The sequence below is a fragment of the Hibiscus syriacus genome, unplaced genomic scaffold, assembly GCF_006381635.1.
Source record: "Hibiscus syriacus cultivar Baekdansim isolate YM2019G1 unplaced genomic scaffold, ASM638163v2 tig00013960_pilon, whole genome shotgun sequence".
NCBI classification, from domain to species: domain Eukaryota; kingdom Viridiplantae; phylum Streptophyta; class Magnoliopsida; order Malvales; family Malvaceae; genus Hibiscus; species Hibiscus syriacus.
This window is the reverse complement of record NW_024062312.1, coordinates 479,968-493,163: the sequence shown is the minus strand read 5'-3', so window position 1 is coordinate 493,163 and position 13,196 is coordinate 479,968. Positions and strand designations below refer to the sequence as shown.

At 33.0% G+C, this 13,196-nt stretch overlaps 1 pseudogene; it reads right to left on the bottom strand.

Annotated features, from left to right (window-relative positions):
- Nucleotides 1-189: 189 nt before the first annotated feature.
- LOC120206572 lies at nucleotides 190-4,724 on the bottom strand (annotated as a pseudogene).
- Between the last annotated feature and the right edge of the window lie 8,472 nt (nucleotides 4,725-13,196).

Here is a 13,196-nt window from a genome sequence, read left to right as displayed (position 1 = left end):
ATTTACAAAAATTTAGGTTTAATATAAAATAAGAATCCAAATTATTAATTTTAATTAGATGCTTAATTATTTTTCGGTTAATCTAAGTACCTAGCGTTAGAAACGTTATAATTTTAAGTGATCCAATTATAACGATATTAAAAATTAAGTTAAGTGACACTCGTATCGTTATGGTAATTTAAATTTAATTTAATCCAACTTATTGGTGACAATACATGAGGTTGGGCACCTTTGATCAATGGCCTCGAGAGGATAAAGATGAATACAATCATCCCATGGGTTGCTTTAGAGTCCCCAGCTGTTGTCCTTAAACACTCCAAAATCAAGCTGCAGCACTTAATCCCGGTACCCAATCCAAGAACCCAAACTCTATTATCTTTCTTCACTCTCTCCTTACCTTCCATGTAAGCCAGTTCGTAGCACCATGAAGACGACGACTGATTCCCGAACCTATGCAGTGTCATCAAAGCAGCTTCGACATCTCTTGCATCAAGCTTTAACCCTTTGGCCACCTCACTTATCAGTGCCTTCCCTGAAGTTGGCAAACAGAAGTGGTGTATCACACTCTTGAAGCTCGGCTGGTAAATTTCCCCGATTCATCCAAGAATTTCTTCTGTGCGATCGACAATACATGCCGTAGTTTCTCTGTCAATGGCAGGATTTGAGAGCCAAGGATTGTCATGTGTGACCTGAGACACAAACCGACGTAAGATTTTATGCTAATATATGAATTTCTAAAATTTCAGAACGAATAAGAACTATAAAATACGTGAAAAAAGATTATCAATAAAAAATAAGGTGAAGTATACAAATGGTCTCTCAATGATATTTCTTTATTGAGTCATGTGACTATTAAAAGATATAAAATGATCCTCAATTATAGTGTATTGCTTTGTTGAGTCTCTCGACTATTAAAAGCTACAAAATGATCACCTGACTTTTTATATGTACCAAACTCGTTATATTTTTTGTTAAAAATTGATGGTTGTTTGAGCTGGACGTTAACATGCTGACTAAGATATGATAGTCTTTTGAGATTCTGGGATCAAATTTATTATATTCCAGTTAACATGTTAACGTCCAGTTCAGACTGCAGTTAATTTTTCTACGGAAAAGAATGAGTTTGAAACATATGAATAGTCGGGGTGACCATTTTATAACTTTTAATAGTTAGGAGACTCAATAAAATAATTTTCTATAATTAAGGGACTATTTTGTAACTTTTAATAATCGGACGACTCAATAAATCATTTTATAGTTGGGAATCATTTTTTATACTTTACTTTAAAAGTATATTGAAAAAATTAAAATAAATAATTTGAAAATCTCAGGCACCCGCCCCTCTCGATCAGGGATTCAAATCGAAGCTACTATATCGTGGTCGCGGTAGCGTCTGAGACCGCTACCGCATAAAATAGCTTGTGTGAAGCAGAATCACACCAATAGTGGCAGGTCGCGGCCGTTATTTAACGAGTAGCGGTCAATCGTGGTAATAGCATACTGCAATTATGCTATTTCCTGTTATTTTAATTTTTTTTGAAAAAAATCTATGTTTTAAAATCAACTCATTTAGAAAAATTGATGACCGCGATACCCGTAACCGCAATAACATCAGCTATATCCATAATCACGATAAACATAATACGATCAAGACCACGGCTACAACCGCAATTTAAATCCCTACTACCGTTTAATCCCTGACCTGAGAGTTTCTCCCACGGCTTGTAGTAAATCTTTCTTGAACGTGACCCCAAGTTCGCCAGAGGAGTCTTCTTCACGGTACGCGGCGAAGTAAGCTCTATCGTCAAAGGCTCTTTGTGTTCTTAGACTGGACAAAACCTTATATCTCGACTTCTTTTTGGCTTCTCTTTTGTTGGTGAGCAGAATCCAGGCGCTGCCCATCCTGAAGACGGAATTGAGGTGTAACTTGGACTTCTCGTGACCGGGATACCAACCCGAGGACAAAACCTCGGTGCTGATAACAATAGAATTGGAGTTTTCGCGAGTTTTGAGAAGATTCAAGGCCAAATCAATACCAATAGCCCCCGCACTGCACCCCATACCAGACAGATTATAGCTCTTAACATCACTTCTCATGGAGTATTTGTTGACGACAAGGGAACAAAGAGAAGGCGAGGGACAAAAGCCACTGCAGTTGACGATGAGTATATCGATGTCAAGAGGAGAAAGTTTGGTTTTGGATAAAAGGTCATCCATCACAGGGAACATCACCATTTCGGCTTCTTTGATGGATTCTAGGTGATGGGTTTTCGGAGGAGTGCAATGTAAAGCAGGAGGAAGATAAGTCTCTTGGCCTAGTCCCGAGGTGGTCAGGGTTTTGGCCATGAACTCTACGCTTTGATCGTCGAAGGATTCGATACCGGAGACGATTTTTCTGAAGTCGGAGAAGGAGACCTTGCAACTGCTCGGAGGTTTGAAACATGAGAAGTCCAGATAAACAGGAAGGGGTCTGATTAGGTAGGCTTTGAGGGTGAAGAAAAGGAAGCAAGAGAGGAACAACAAGTGGCAAAGCAGACTCCATTCATGGAGGATAAACAAATCTTGAAAACAAAGCATGATGCAGATGGATAGAGCGTTCATAAAATTTGCTAAAATATATAAATAGGGTTTGCTTAAATTCAGAAACAGCAGCAGTACTAGAATTTGATGATATTGTGGAACTATGAGTTTCCATTGCCTTGGAAGGGTTTTAAATAGGGTATGCCTTGGGATATTGTATGCAATTGTGTATATTTTTTTATAAGATAATATCGATTTGAAATTTTTAACTAATTGGTAACCCACAATTTATAAATACAACTATTCGAATTAAGTATCTCTAAGAAAAACAACGTTCTCTCTTACGACTAAGACAACTCAATAAGTTTCATACAATTGTGTATATAAATACATTAAATATAATTATAATATAATAAAATTACATATATCACGTAAGAAAAATTTAGCTAATATTAAATGTGTGACATTAATCGATCTAAATTAATCAGGATGAAGCTTTAAAACTGGATGAGAACAAAAAGAAATTTTAAAACAACTATGAAAACTATTTTACGTGGGTGGTCTATAATTGCAACACATGGATATCTTGAAAAATTGTGTCACCTTCAGGTAGAGTTCTCTAGTTGCATGTAATCAGATATTGGAGTCCCCGAATACTTTTGGGATGAAGCTATAATTTTTTATTTTATCTAGTTGTTATAGCTTTAGAGGTCACATTCGAAAACGATCAGTTTTCTCATTAAAATCTTTAGGTAAAATTTTTCATCCATCGAAACATTCAAGGAACCCATATCCTTTAAGGAGTATAGTAGTCGTTGAACCACTACGGCAAAACTGTACATTTGCGGCGTTTTTTTTACCTATAGCGGCGTTTTTAAGCGCCGCAAAAAACACCTGCGGCGCTATGACAAACGCGCAAAAAATGCCGCTGAAAATAGCGTCGCTAAAGTTCGCGGCGTTTGGTAACAAAAAACGCCGCAATAGTTAACGATATATAGTGGCGTTTGTTGGACAAACGCCGCAATAGGTGTTGATATTTAGCGGCGTTTGTCCAACAAACACCGCAATAGGTCAGATCTATTGTGGCATTTTTGGAACAAACGTCGCAAAAGGTCATATCTATAGCGACGTTTTTGGAATAAACACCGCAAATGGTCATATCTATAGCGGCGTTTTTGGATACAAACGCCGCAAAAGCTCATATCTATAGCGGCGTTTTTTGATACAAACGCCGCAAAAAAGCTCATTATAGGAAAAAAAAGAACCATTAATATTTTTTTGACGCAACTTCCACTTATTCAGATTCTCGTTGATGGTAAATCGTAAGCCATTTTAAATAAATACATTACAGTAGCACCTTCCAAAATACATCAAATACATTGTAACACTTGAAAACCAAATATAGGAGAAGGAAGCAATAATCAGAAAATGGAACAACATTCACAAAGAGAAAAATTAACAAGATTCCAGAAAAAATTGAAGAAGCAAATATTCAACCCACAACCACAATATTTTCTTAGAAGCACAAAAAATTCCAATCTTCTTTAACAGAAGCAATTCCAAACGTTACAACCACAAATTTAAATAATATTCACAAAATCAGTAACTTGTACATGGTGCAATATTAATGAGAAATATTCGAAATGTATTTCTACCAAGGCCTGACAGTTTCACTAACTTACCTCTTAGTACAAACTGCATCAATTTCATCAATGAAGACAATTGAAGGGGAAATATCATCAGCAACTCTGAAGAGTTCCCTAACTAATTTTGGGCCATCTCCCAAGTACTTCTGAATTAATTCACTTCCAACAACACGTAAGAAAGTCGCTGATGTAGAATTAGCCATTGCCTGGAATAATGTAAGTGACAAAACAAGCTCAGGTATATTTTATAAAGCAGAAAAAACCTGATCAACCATGTGATACCAGTTTAAACAAGGACTCATGGAAAAGGTAAACGGAGATATCAAACAGAGATAAACGGAGATAGAAAACCTCGGCTCGTGCTAGGATGAAAACGAGATAGTTGTTGAAGTCTGGGAACTGAGAGTAGTGCTGAAGTTGTTGCCAAATCTGAGATTTATCAGCCAAAGAAGATGGCAAAAACAAAACATTAATTTGTTGAGACCACAAATGAATAAGATCAGACGTATTTAGGAAGAAAACTTCTAAAATAATAACAACCAAATCAACCGGAATCATGCCTATCTAAAACCTTAGTTTACTGCACAAAGTAATGTGTGTCCATGGACTAGTAAGAACAAGATTCGTTTCCCCTCTAATTTATTACAGAACCAGATAACTCAAGATTTAAAAAAACAAGTCAACATCTAAAATGTATCAGCATCTGTTGTAATGTTTAAGCTATTTTGCATGCCACTGATGCAAGATAAGGAATGCACAATTGTATACTTGTTGTCGATTCCATAAGTTCCTTCAAATACCTAACCAAAGTGCCCCGTAAGTAGAGTATACTATGAAGAAACAGATCCTCTATTAATGAAATCACTGCATCAAACCTTGCACCATAATATAAGCCTCAAATATTTCATGGTGAAGAAGTTGACAATATTCCTTTTGGCATGAACACATAACATGAATTCATAGTTATAAAGGAATGCTAAAGAAACTAAGAAGGAAATTACCTAAACAACAACCTTTTCCCCATCAACTTCTAGGACTTGACCACGTCTAGTTGTTTCATCCCCTAAACGAATATTAATTATTTCTTGAAACTTAGGGCCCTGTAAAAAGCATGAACCCCCAAATGAAGAAAAGTTGAAATCAAAACTATAAAAGATTGACAACAGTACCAGCTATGTTTCTTGGACTCGGATGTAAGTGTCTGATACAAGTATGTATTCGACATGAGTATGTTTATTTTTCTAAATTTCCCATGTACTTTAAGGGTTTTGAAAGGGTCATATCAACATTCCTATGTCTAGATATGCTTTGGATACAGGTATCAAACCCAGATACTTCACGAAGTGAAGATTCAAAGCAACATAGGTTACTAGATAATGAGTGAGAGAAACATAACTTGCCTTCACTTTATCAAGGATTACCAATGGCCCATCAACTCCGAAATAGTTCTATGTTCTATAATTAACTCAAGAAAATAAAGATGGTTATTAGTGATAACACTTCTTTCATGCAACAGATCCCTTCTTATTGAAACACATGTGGCAATTTAACCAAAGTGTTATCAATAATTTCTCTCTCGTTATTAAACAGAACATTCAAATCATATAGGAAACATTAATTTTAACATAAGCAAATCGAGTTGCTTATAATGATCGTGCAGCTGATATAAAGCAAGAAAGTTTACCCATGCAAATTTATAGTGTTCCATCCTCCATCTTATTATTGTTTTCTGCCATACCCATCTACACCAGAAGGAGAAAGAGATTTAATTTTATTGGGAGAAAATAAAATAAATAAGTAAACAAAATATGATTAAAACAAAAGACGAGATTTCCAGTCTCAACCACTCCAGAAAATTATCTAGAAACTTGAAAATTAGTTAGACATGTCAGGCTTCATTCTCTCCACCACTTTTTTGATTATTTAAAACACACCGTTAATCTTCGTACAATCTACCAATATATATTAAATCACGTCATTATAAAATCACAAAACCAAAGTTGTGTTCAGAATAGATAGTTAAATTCCACCTCGCCTAACTAAATTAAAAAAGCTAAGTGACAGATCATTGAACTTGAATGGTTAGAAATGGTTCAGATTATAGTTAAAATTTAAAGTTAAAGTTCCTTTTTATTCATCTTCCTTCAATTTCTCATTGGCCAAACCGAATCCCAGAACCAGGAAACATTTCTAACAAAGAAACTTAAATAATAAAATACTTCTTATATTAAGAATCGATCAAAAACAAATAAATGAAAAAAAATTTAAATATATCGAAAAAGATAAATGTAAAATCAGTAGGACGAACGAATCGAGTAGAACTGGATACCGTAAAATCAGATTAAATGAATAAAACTGCAATTAATTGGTGGGAACTTACCTCTGTGAGTGTGTGTTCAGATTAAATGAATAAAACTGCAATTAATTGATGAGAACTTACCTTTGTGTGGGAAAATTATTTTAGATAATGGTATTGGGAAAAAAAATTCGTGAAATAATGGTTCGGAAGAATTATTTCAGTATGGTATTTAAAAATTGGAATTTGGGATCAACATGAAGCTATAGACGAATGTAAACCTAAGGCGGAAACTGAACTTAGGTTTGTTCAGAACTGGAATTTCAGATTGAGAGCAATTGGGATTATGAAGCAAATTGAATTTCAATACCAAGAGAAATGGGATTGTAAATACGGGATTTAATTAATTTTATGAAGCAAATTGGGATTATGAAGCAAATTGATTGTGTTGATCCAAGAATAAGATAAAAGAGTGTGCTTACCTTTTTGTGATTGAAACGGGGGCTTCATTGCTTTGCGAATTAATCGAAACAGGGAACCCTTTTTGTGTTAGAACGGTTACCGATTTGGTTTTCAATGGCTCCATGGCTGTCAGATGAGGATGGGAGCTTTGCTCCAAGACTAACGGTGAGGGAAATTTCTTGTTATTAATGGCTGAAACAAAGAGAAAGAAATTGAAAATTTCTAGAGAGAAATGCTTCGATTAGGGGTTTATGTTTAACTTCTGGTGGGAATGAAAAAATAGGTGAAATATGAAAAATGAAAAAGGTTAAAAGGGGGTCGGGATTTAAAAATTATAAATTTGCAGCGTTAACGTACAAGTCTTTAGCGGCGTTTTTATATAAACGCCACTAAAGGATGAGTCTATTACAAACGCCACTAAAATACAAGTCTTTAGCGGCGTTTGTAAACACAAACGCCATTAAAGTACGAGTCTTTAGCGGCGTTTGTATAAAAATGCCACTAAAGTACGAGTCTGTAGCGGCGTTTGTATAAAAACGCCACTAAAGTACGAGTCTATAGCGGCATTTGTACAAAAACGCCACTAAAGTACGAGTCTATAGCGGAGTTTGTCTAAAAACACCACTAAAGTACGAGTCTATAGTAGCGTTTGTCTAAAAACGCCACTAAAGTATAGTCTTTAGCGGCGTTTTTATACAAACTCCACTAAAGTACATTCTTTGGCGGCGTTTTTTATACAAATGCCGCTAATGTACAATCTTTAACAGCGTTTATTCTAAAAACGCAGCTAAAAATGCCACCATATACCCATTTTGCTGTAGTGAACTAACTACATTATGTAAGATAAGAACTCTGACATGTTCACTTGATTTATCAGAATAAAAAAATATAAGAATCATATTTATTTGATTTACTAACCTACGAGTAACTAGAATTATACTATGCATAAATACATCAATTAAAGTCATTATAAATGTTTCTCGTCTACAATTAACAAGGAGAGAGGGACTTCTTCACCATCTCCATTATATGGATCCCATTCTCCACTTCCTTCTCGTTTACTCATTATCCCTATTATGACTTCACTTCTATCATATAGAAACATCGATAAACTATCGTTCTCTTACCAGTTGCGGCTCTCTGTCCAAATTAAAAAAGATAAATTATACGAGGAAAAATCCTTCTATACACAAAAAATCACACCTTAGAGAACAATATCTACAAGGACCGTATGAAAAAACACGAAAAGCTCTTACAATACCCTCCATATTACCTCACGGGAATCAATGAGGATAGCCTCACGTACAATATAACAATAGTTGTTAAATAACTTGTTTCTGGCAGGAATATCCCTAAAAAAATTGCTATAATGTTCATCTTGGTACAGTTTTAAGCCAAGATGAATATTTGCCAAAATTAATGGACTGAATTTCACATGCTATTAAAAAGTCAACACATTAAATTCTACACAAACAGGTTGGGTGTAAATTTATGAGTCCTGAGCAAGCATACGTGATACATTGTTGGCGGTGGCTCAGCACATTTAATCAAAGAGTACGTGTTGCCGAAACAACAGCTAAAATATTATACTAGTACTATATAAGATGTGAACATGTAATAGAAATGGCATTCATGCGGCACGAGTCAACAAACAATCAACACAGCATATATATAATGTTACCATCTACATTGATTGATATTAGGATAAATTACATATTTAGTCACTTAACTATCACTTTAGTACTGTTTTGGTCATTCAACTATTATTTTTTTTCTTTCAAAATCATACTTAATGTTACGTTTTGTTCACCTATTGTTAAAATATTAAAGGTAATGTCATTTCATCATTGAAAAATTAAAAAAAAATTGTCACATTAAAAGTTCTGTTTATTAATAGCAGATAACCAAAACGAAACCAAAATATAACTAGGGATGGGCATGGGTTGAGTTTTCAACCAATCCGTCCTAACCCGAAAAATATACATCATCCATATGAAATTTGACTCGACCCGCCTTTTAAGATAAAATCAAAACCTGACCCAATCCGATTTGAAATAAATATATTTATAAAAAATATTAATTTTATTCAATAAAATAGGGATCTAATTGTAAAAGTAATTTAGAGAGGGATATTATAACTATCCATAAATATAAGTATAATTACATTATTTTTTGGGTTGTATCAAGTATTTTTCACCCTTAACCCAAACCGGACACAACCTGAGCATATCCTCTAAAAACCCGACTCGACCCAACTCAAGCCTAATTTTTTAAAAAAATAGACCCAATAAGTTTGGGCCGAGTCAGGTGGAAACCCGTTTAGTTTGGGTCTCGTGCCCATCCTAAACACAATGTTAGGTATGATTTTGGAAAAAAATAGTTGAGTGACCAAAATGAAACCAAAGTGTTAATTGGATGACTAAATACATAGTTTACCCTTATAATGTTGCAAAGAGCATTTCCTAAATAGAAAAGGTAAACTACACTTTTAATACCTAAACTATTACTTTTGTTCTGTTTTGGTATCCAAATTTTATTTTTTTCAATCCATACATAACGTTTAGTTTATGTTTCAATTTGGTACCATACTGTTAAAAATTTAACAGAACAACAGACATGAAATTCTTTTTATTTTCTTCAATGATGACATGACATTACCTTATGATAGCATGTCAACATAACTGTAAGCTTTCTACAGTAGGGTATCAAAACGAAACCTAAACTAAACTTAGGCATGGTTTTGAATTAAATAAAATTTGATTACTAAAGCGGAACAAAAATAATAATTTAAATACTAAACATATAATTTACCCAATAAAAAAAATGAGAGATAGTAAGTCAATCACCTTACGAAATGGTTTAAAAAACCATGCATGCATTTCCTTTTTATTAATCTAGAATGTATACAAGTGATAGTAGATTAATATCTATTCTAAAAGCTTACGATCATTTGGCAATAAATATTTAAATACCTTACAATTTATGATGCTCAAATCTAAAATCTTTAAAAATAACAATTATTTTTTAACCTATTAAAGTAGTTTAATTCGTGCATAACATGCATGGTTTTTATTAGGGATGGGCATGGGTCAGGTTTGGGTCAGTTTTCGGCCAACCCGACCCGACCCAAAAATTTTACATGATTCATCCGACCCGATATTTTGAGATAAAATCTGTACCCAATTCGATCCGACCCGAAATAATAAAAATATTATTTTTATTCAATAAATATAGTGATTTAATTACAAAATATATATAGAGGGGTATTATTATAATTATTCATAAATATATAAGGTAAAATTATATTTTTTTAGGTCCGGGTCGAGTATTTTCACCCTAAACTTGAATCCAACCCGACCCGAACATCACCTTTAAAAAAACCAACCCGACCTGAATCCGGAATTTTTTAAAAAATCCCGACCCGATCTGATCAGTTCGAATCAAAACCCATCAGATTTGGGTCCCATGTCCATCCCTAGTTTTTATACACTTATAACTCATAGTTGGGATATAGCTTCCACAAGCATACCTAATTTTTTTTTTTAAAAAAATACCATATTAACATTTTGAAACCCAAAATTTTAATTTTAGATCTGTCTCGGTCCACGAATGGATAGATATGGGCAAAATGGAGTTGTATTTAATTAGAGCTCTTTGAAGATAAGGGCAGTATTTGTATTGATGTTTCTTCTTCTTCATTTGGGATTCCCAATGGGAAATAATATGTTGGTTGGAACATAATGAGATATGGGAAGCACATGCAGCTTCGTGGAGAAATAAATACTTGTGGATAATGGAAATGCCCGTCTCGAACCATGCATTTCCTCAAATCTCTAAACTTCTGGTTTCTCTTAAATTCTCTTCTCCAGAGTGTATCACCGAAAATAGGGTAAAATATGTGTTTAGCATTAAACTTATTAGTTTTAGTCTATTTTAGTACTTAAACTTTCAATTTTTTGAAACCATGTCTAAAGTTTATTTTTCGTTTCATTTTAGTACACCCTTCAAAATTTAACGTTAAGTTTTGAAGAAAAAATCAAAGCTTAGGTGCTAAAACGGACCAAGACTGATAGTTTAGGTATTAAACGCGTTAAGTTTTTAACATCAGGTACTAAAATGAAGTAAAAACTAAACATTAGATATGATTTTAAAAATATTGAAAGTTTATGTACTAAAATGAAATAAAACTGATGGCTTAGATACTAAACGTATAGTTTACCCAAAATTAATAGAAAATTATATAAATTTATAACATTTTCGATTACAACCGCAAATATTACGTTGAACCTAAAATGTTTACTATAAAAGACAGTAAGTTAGTCTTAAATAGTTCAATTGGTGGGGGTGTCTGTTGCAACCAATTCGCTTAATGATTTACGCAAAAAAAGGGTTTAGTCTTGAAACTTATTCTTATATATTTTATTTTTTGAATCAATTATTTATATATGATTTATTGATCGACTAATTCAGATCAAATTTTATAAAGACTCGTTATGAAAACGACCATCTCAACTCAATTTACTCTATTCACAAACGTCGAGATTTGAATCTCTGACCTTATTTTTATACAACTCGTAATTATATAACTAGCATCAAACAACATCAACCTCACTTACATTATGCGAGTAACTAGCATCAGACAACGTGAGAAAAGAAAGAAAGGAGGGGATGAGGATGTGATGATGATTTGAGGTTTAGGGTTTAGAGGTTTGAGAGAAAAACTTAAGAATTTTATTTTTTTTATATTACATGTCATAATTAAAATATCGTTAAAAAGATAAATATCACTGTATACTAAAAAAAGAAGCCACATCAACGGATTATTATTGGGAAAATGGATGAGTGACCCAAAAATTTAATGTGTAAAGTAATGATTAAGTTAAATATTTTTAACCTTGAGTGAGCGAAATAGAAGTGTTAAGAAAGTTGAGTGATGAATTAAGTAATTTACACATGCAGTAATTATGTTTCCACGTGGCATACTAGGAAAAGAGAGCCAGAGACCGGAGTCCCAGTTGGCAGAGTTTAACTTGAAGAAATAAAAAAAGGTAAATTATAAGTTTGACAATATTTTTAAAATTGGACCGGACATTAAATCGGTGAAGGTATTGGTTCATTTGTTTAATCGGGTTCGACCGCGGTTGAACCGAATTTTATATAAAATAATATATTTTTTAATTTTATATAATATTCAAAGCACTATTAATATATATGTAACACTTTTTTAAAGTTTACAATATTAAAATGAATAAAAATATCACAAGGCCTAACATATATATAAATTAAAAACCATAAAATCAAGTGAAACAAAATTATTCAAATCAAGTGAAACAAAATGATTTAAATTAACTATAACATAATATTTAAGGTAAAACATATTAAATAATAAATATAATTATATAACTATAATAGAAAAAAATAAAATTGAGGCTTAAAAAAATCATAACAATTCTCACATGGCTAAGAAACATAGAAGAGCATCTTAACTTACTTCTATAAATAATAGATGTAATTTGACATTCAAAATCATGGAATCTTTTGGTGAGCACAGAGCGAACTATTCTTTCACTTCAATTGAGCTGAAATTTTAGGCTTCAATTGAACTTTTTTAATTTTTTTTTGAGTTCGAGTTTTTTTGAGTTCAAGTTTTAATATTATATTTCGAGTTCGAGTTGAACTTGATAATTTTTAGCTCGTGAGTTTTTGAGTCGAGTTGAGCTTACTTTTAAAGTTTTCGAGTTCAAATCGAGCTCAGCAATACTCGAATTTGACTTGACTCGTTGAACAAAACGACGTCGTTTGGTTTAATTTTTTTTAAAAGAAAAAAAGTGAACCGGCGGTTCAAACTGGTTTTGTCGATTTTCAGCCGGTTCACCCCGATTTTACCGATTTTCAATCGGTTCATTGCCATACCGGTTTTGTGAGGTAACCGGACCGGACAAGCCACCGGTTCACGGTTCAACCGGTCGGTCCGGTCCGATTTTGATAACCATGATGAATATTATTCTCTCTTATTTCACTTATTGTATATTAAATCTTTTTTATTTTTTTTATTAAATTTAATATATATTTTTGTCACTCGACCTTTAAATAATTAATGATGTTAAAATGAATTGTTATATAAATGTAAAATGATATCATTTTGGAGAAAATTATGGTTTTTTAAAATGAAATTGTTTCTAACTTTGTTAACTATTTAACGGCGGAGCGACTTAAATAGGAGAGAAAATAAGATTTAATGATAAAAAAACTAATGTATTATGTTTAGTGAT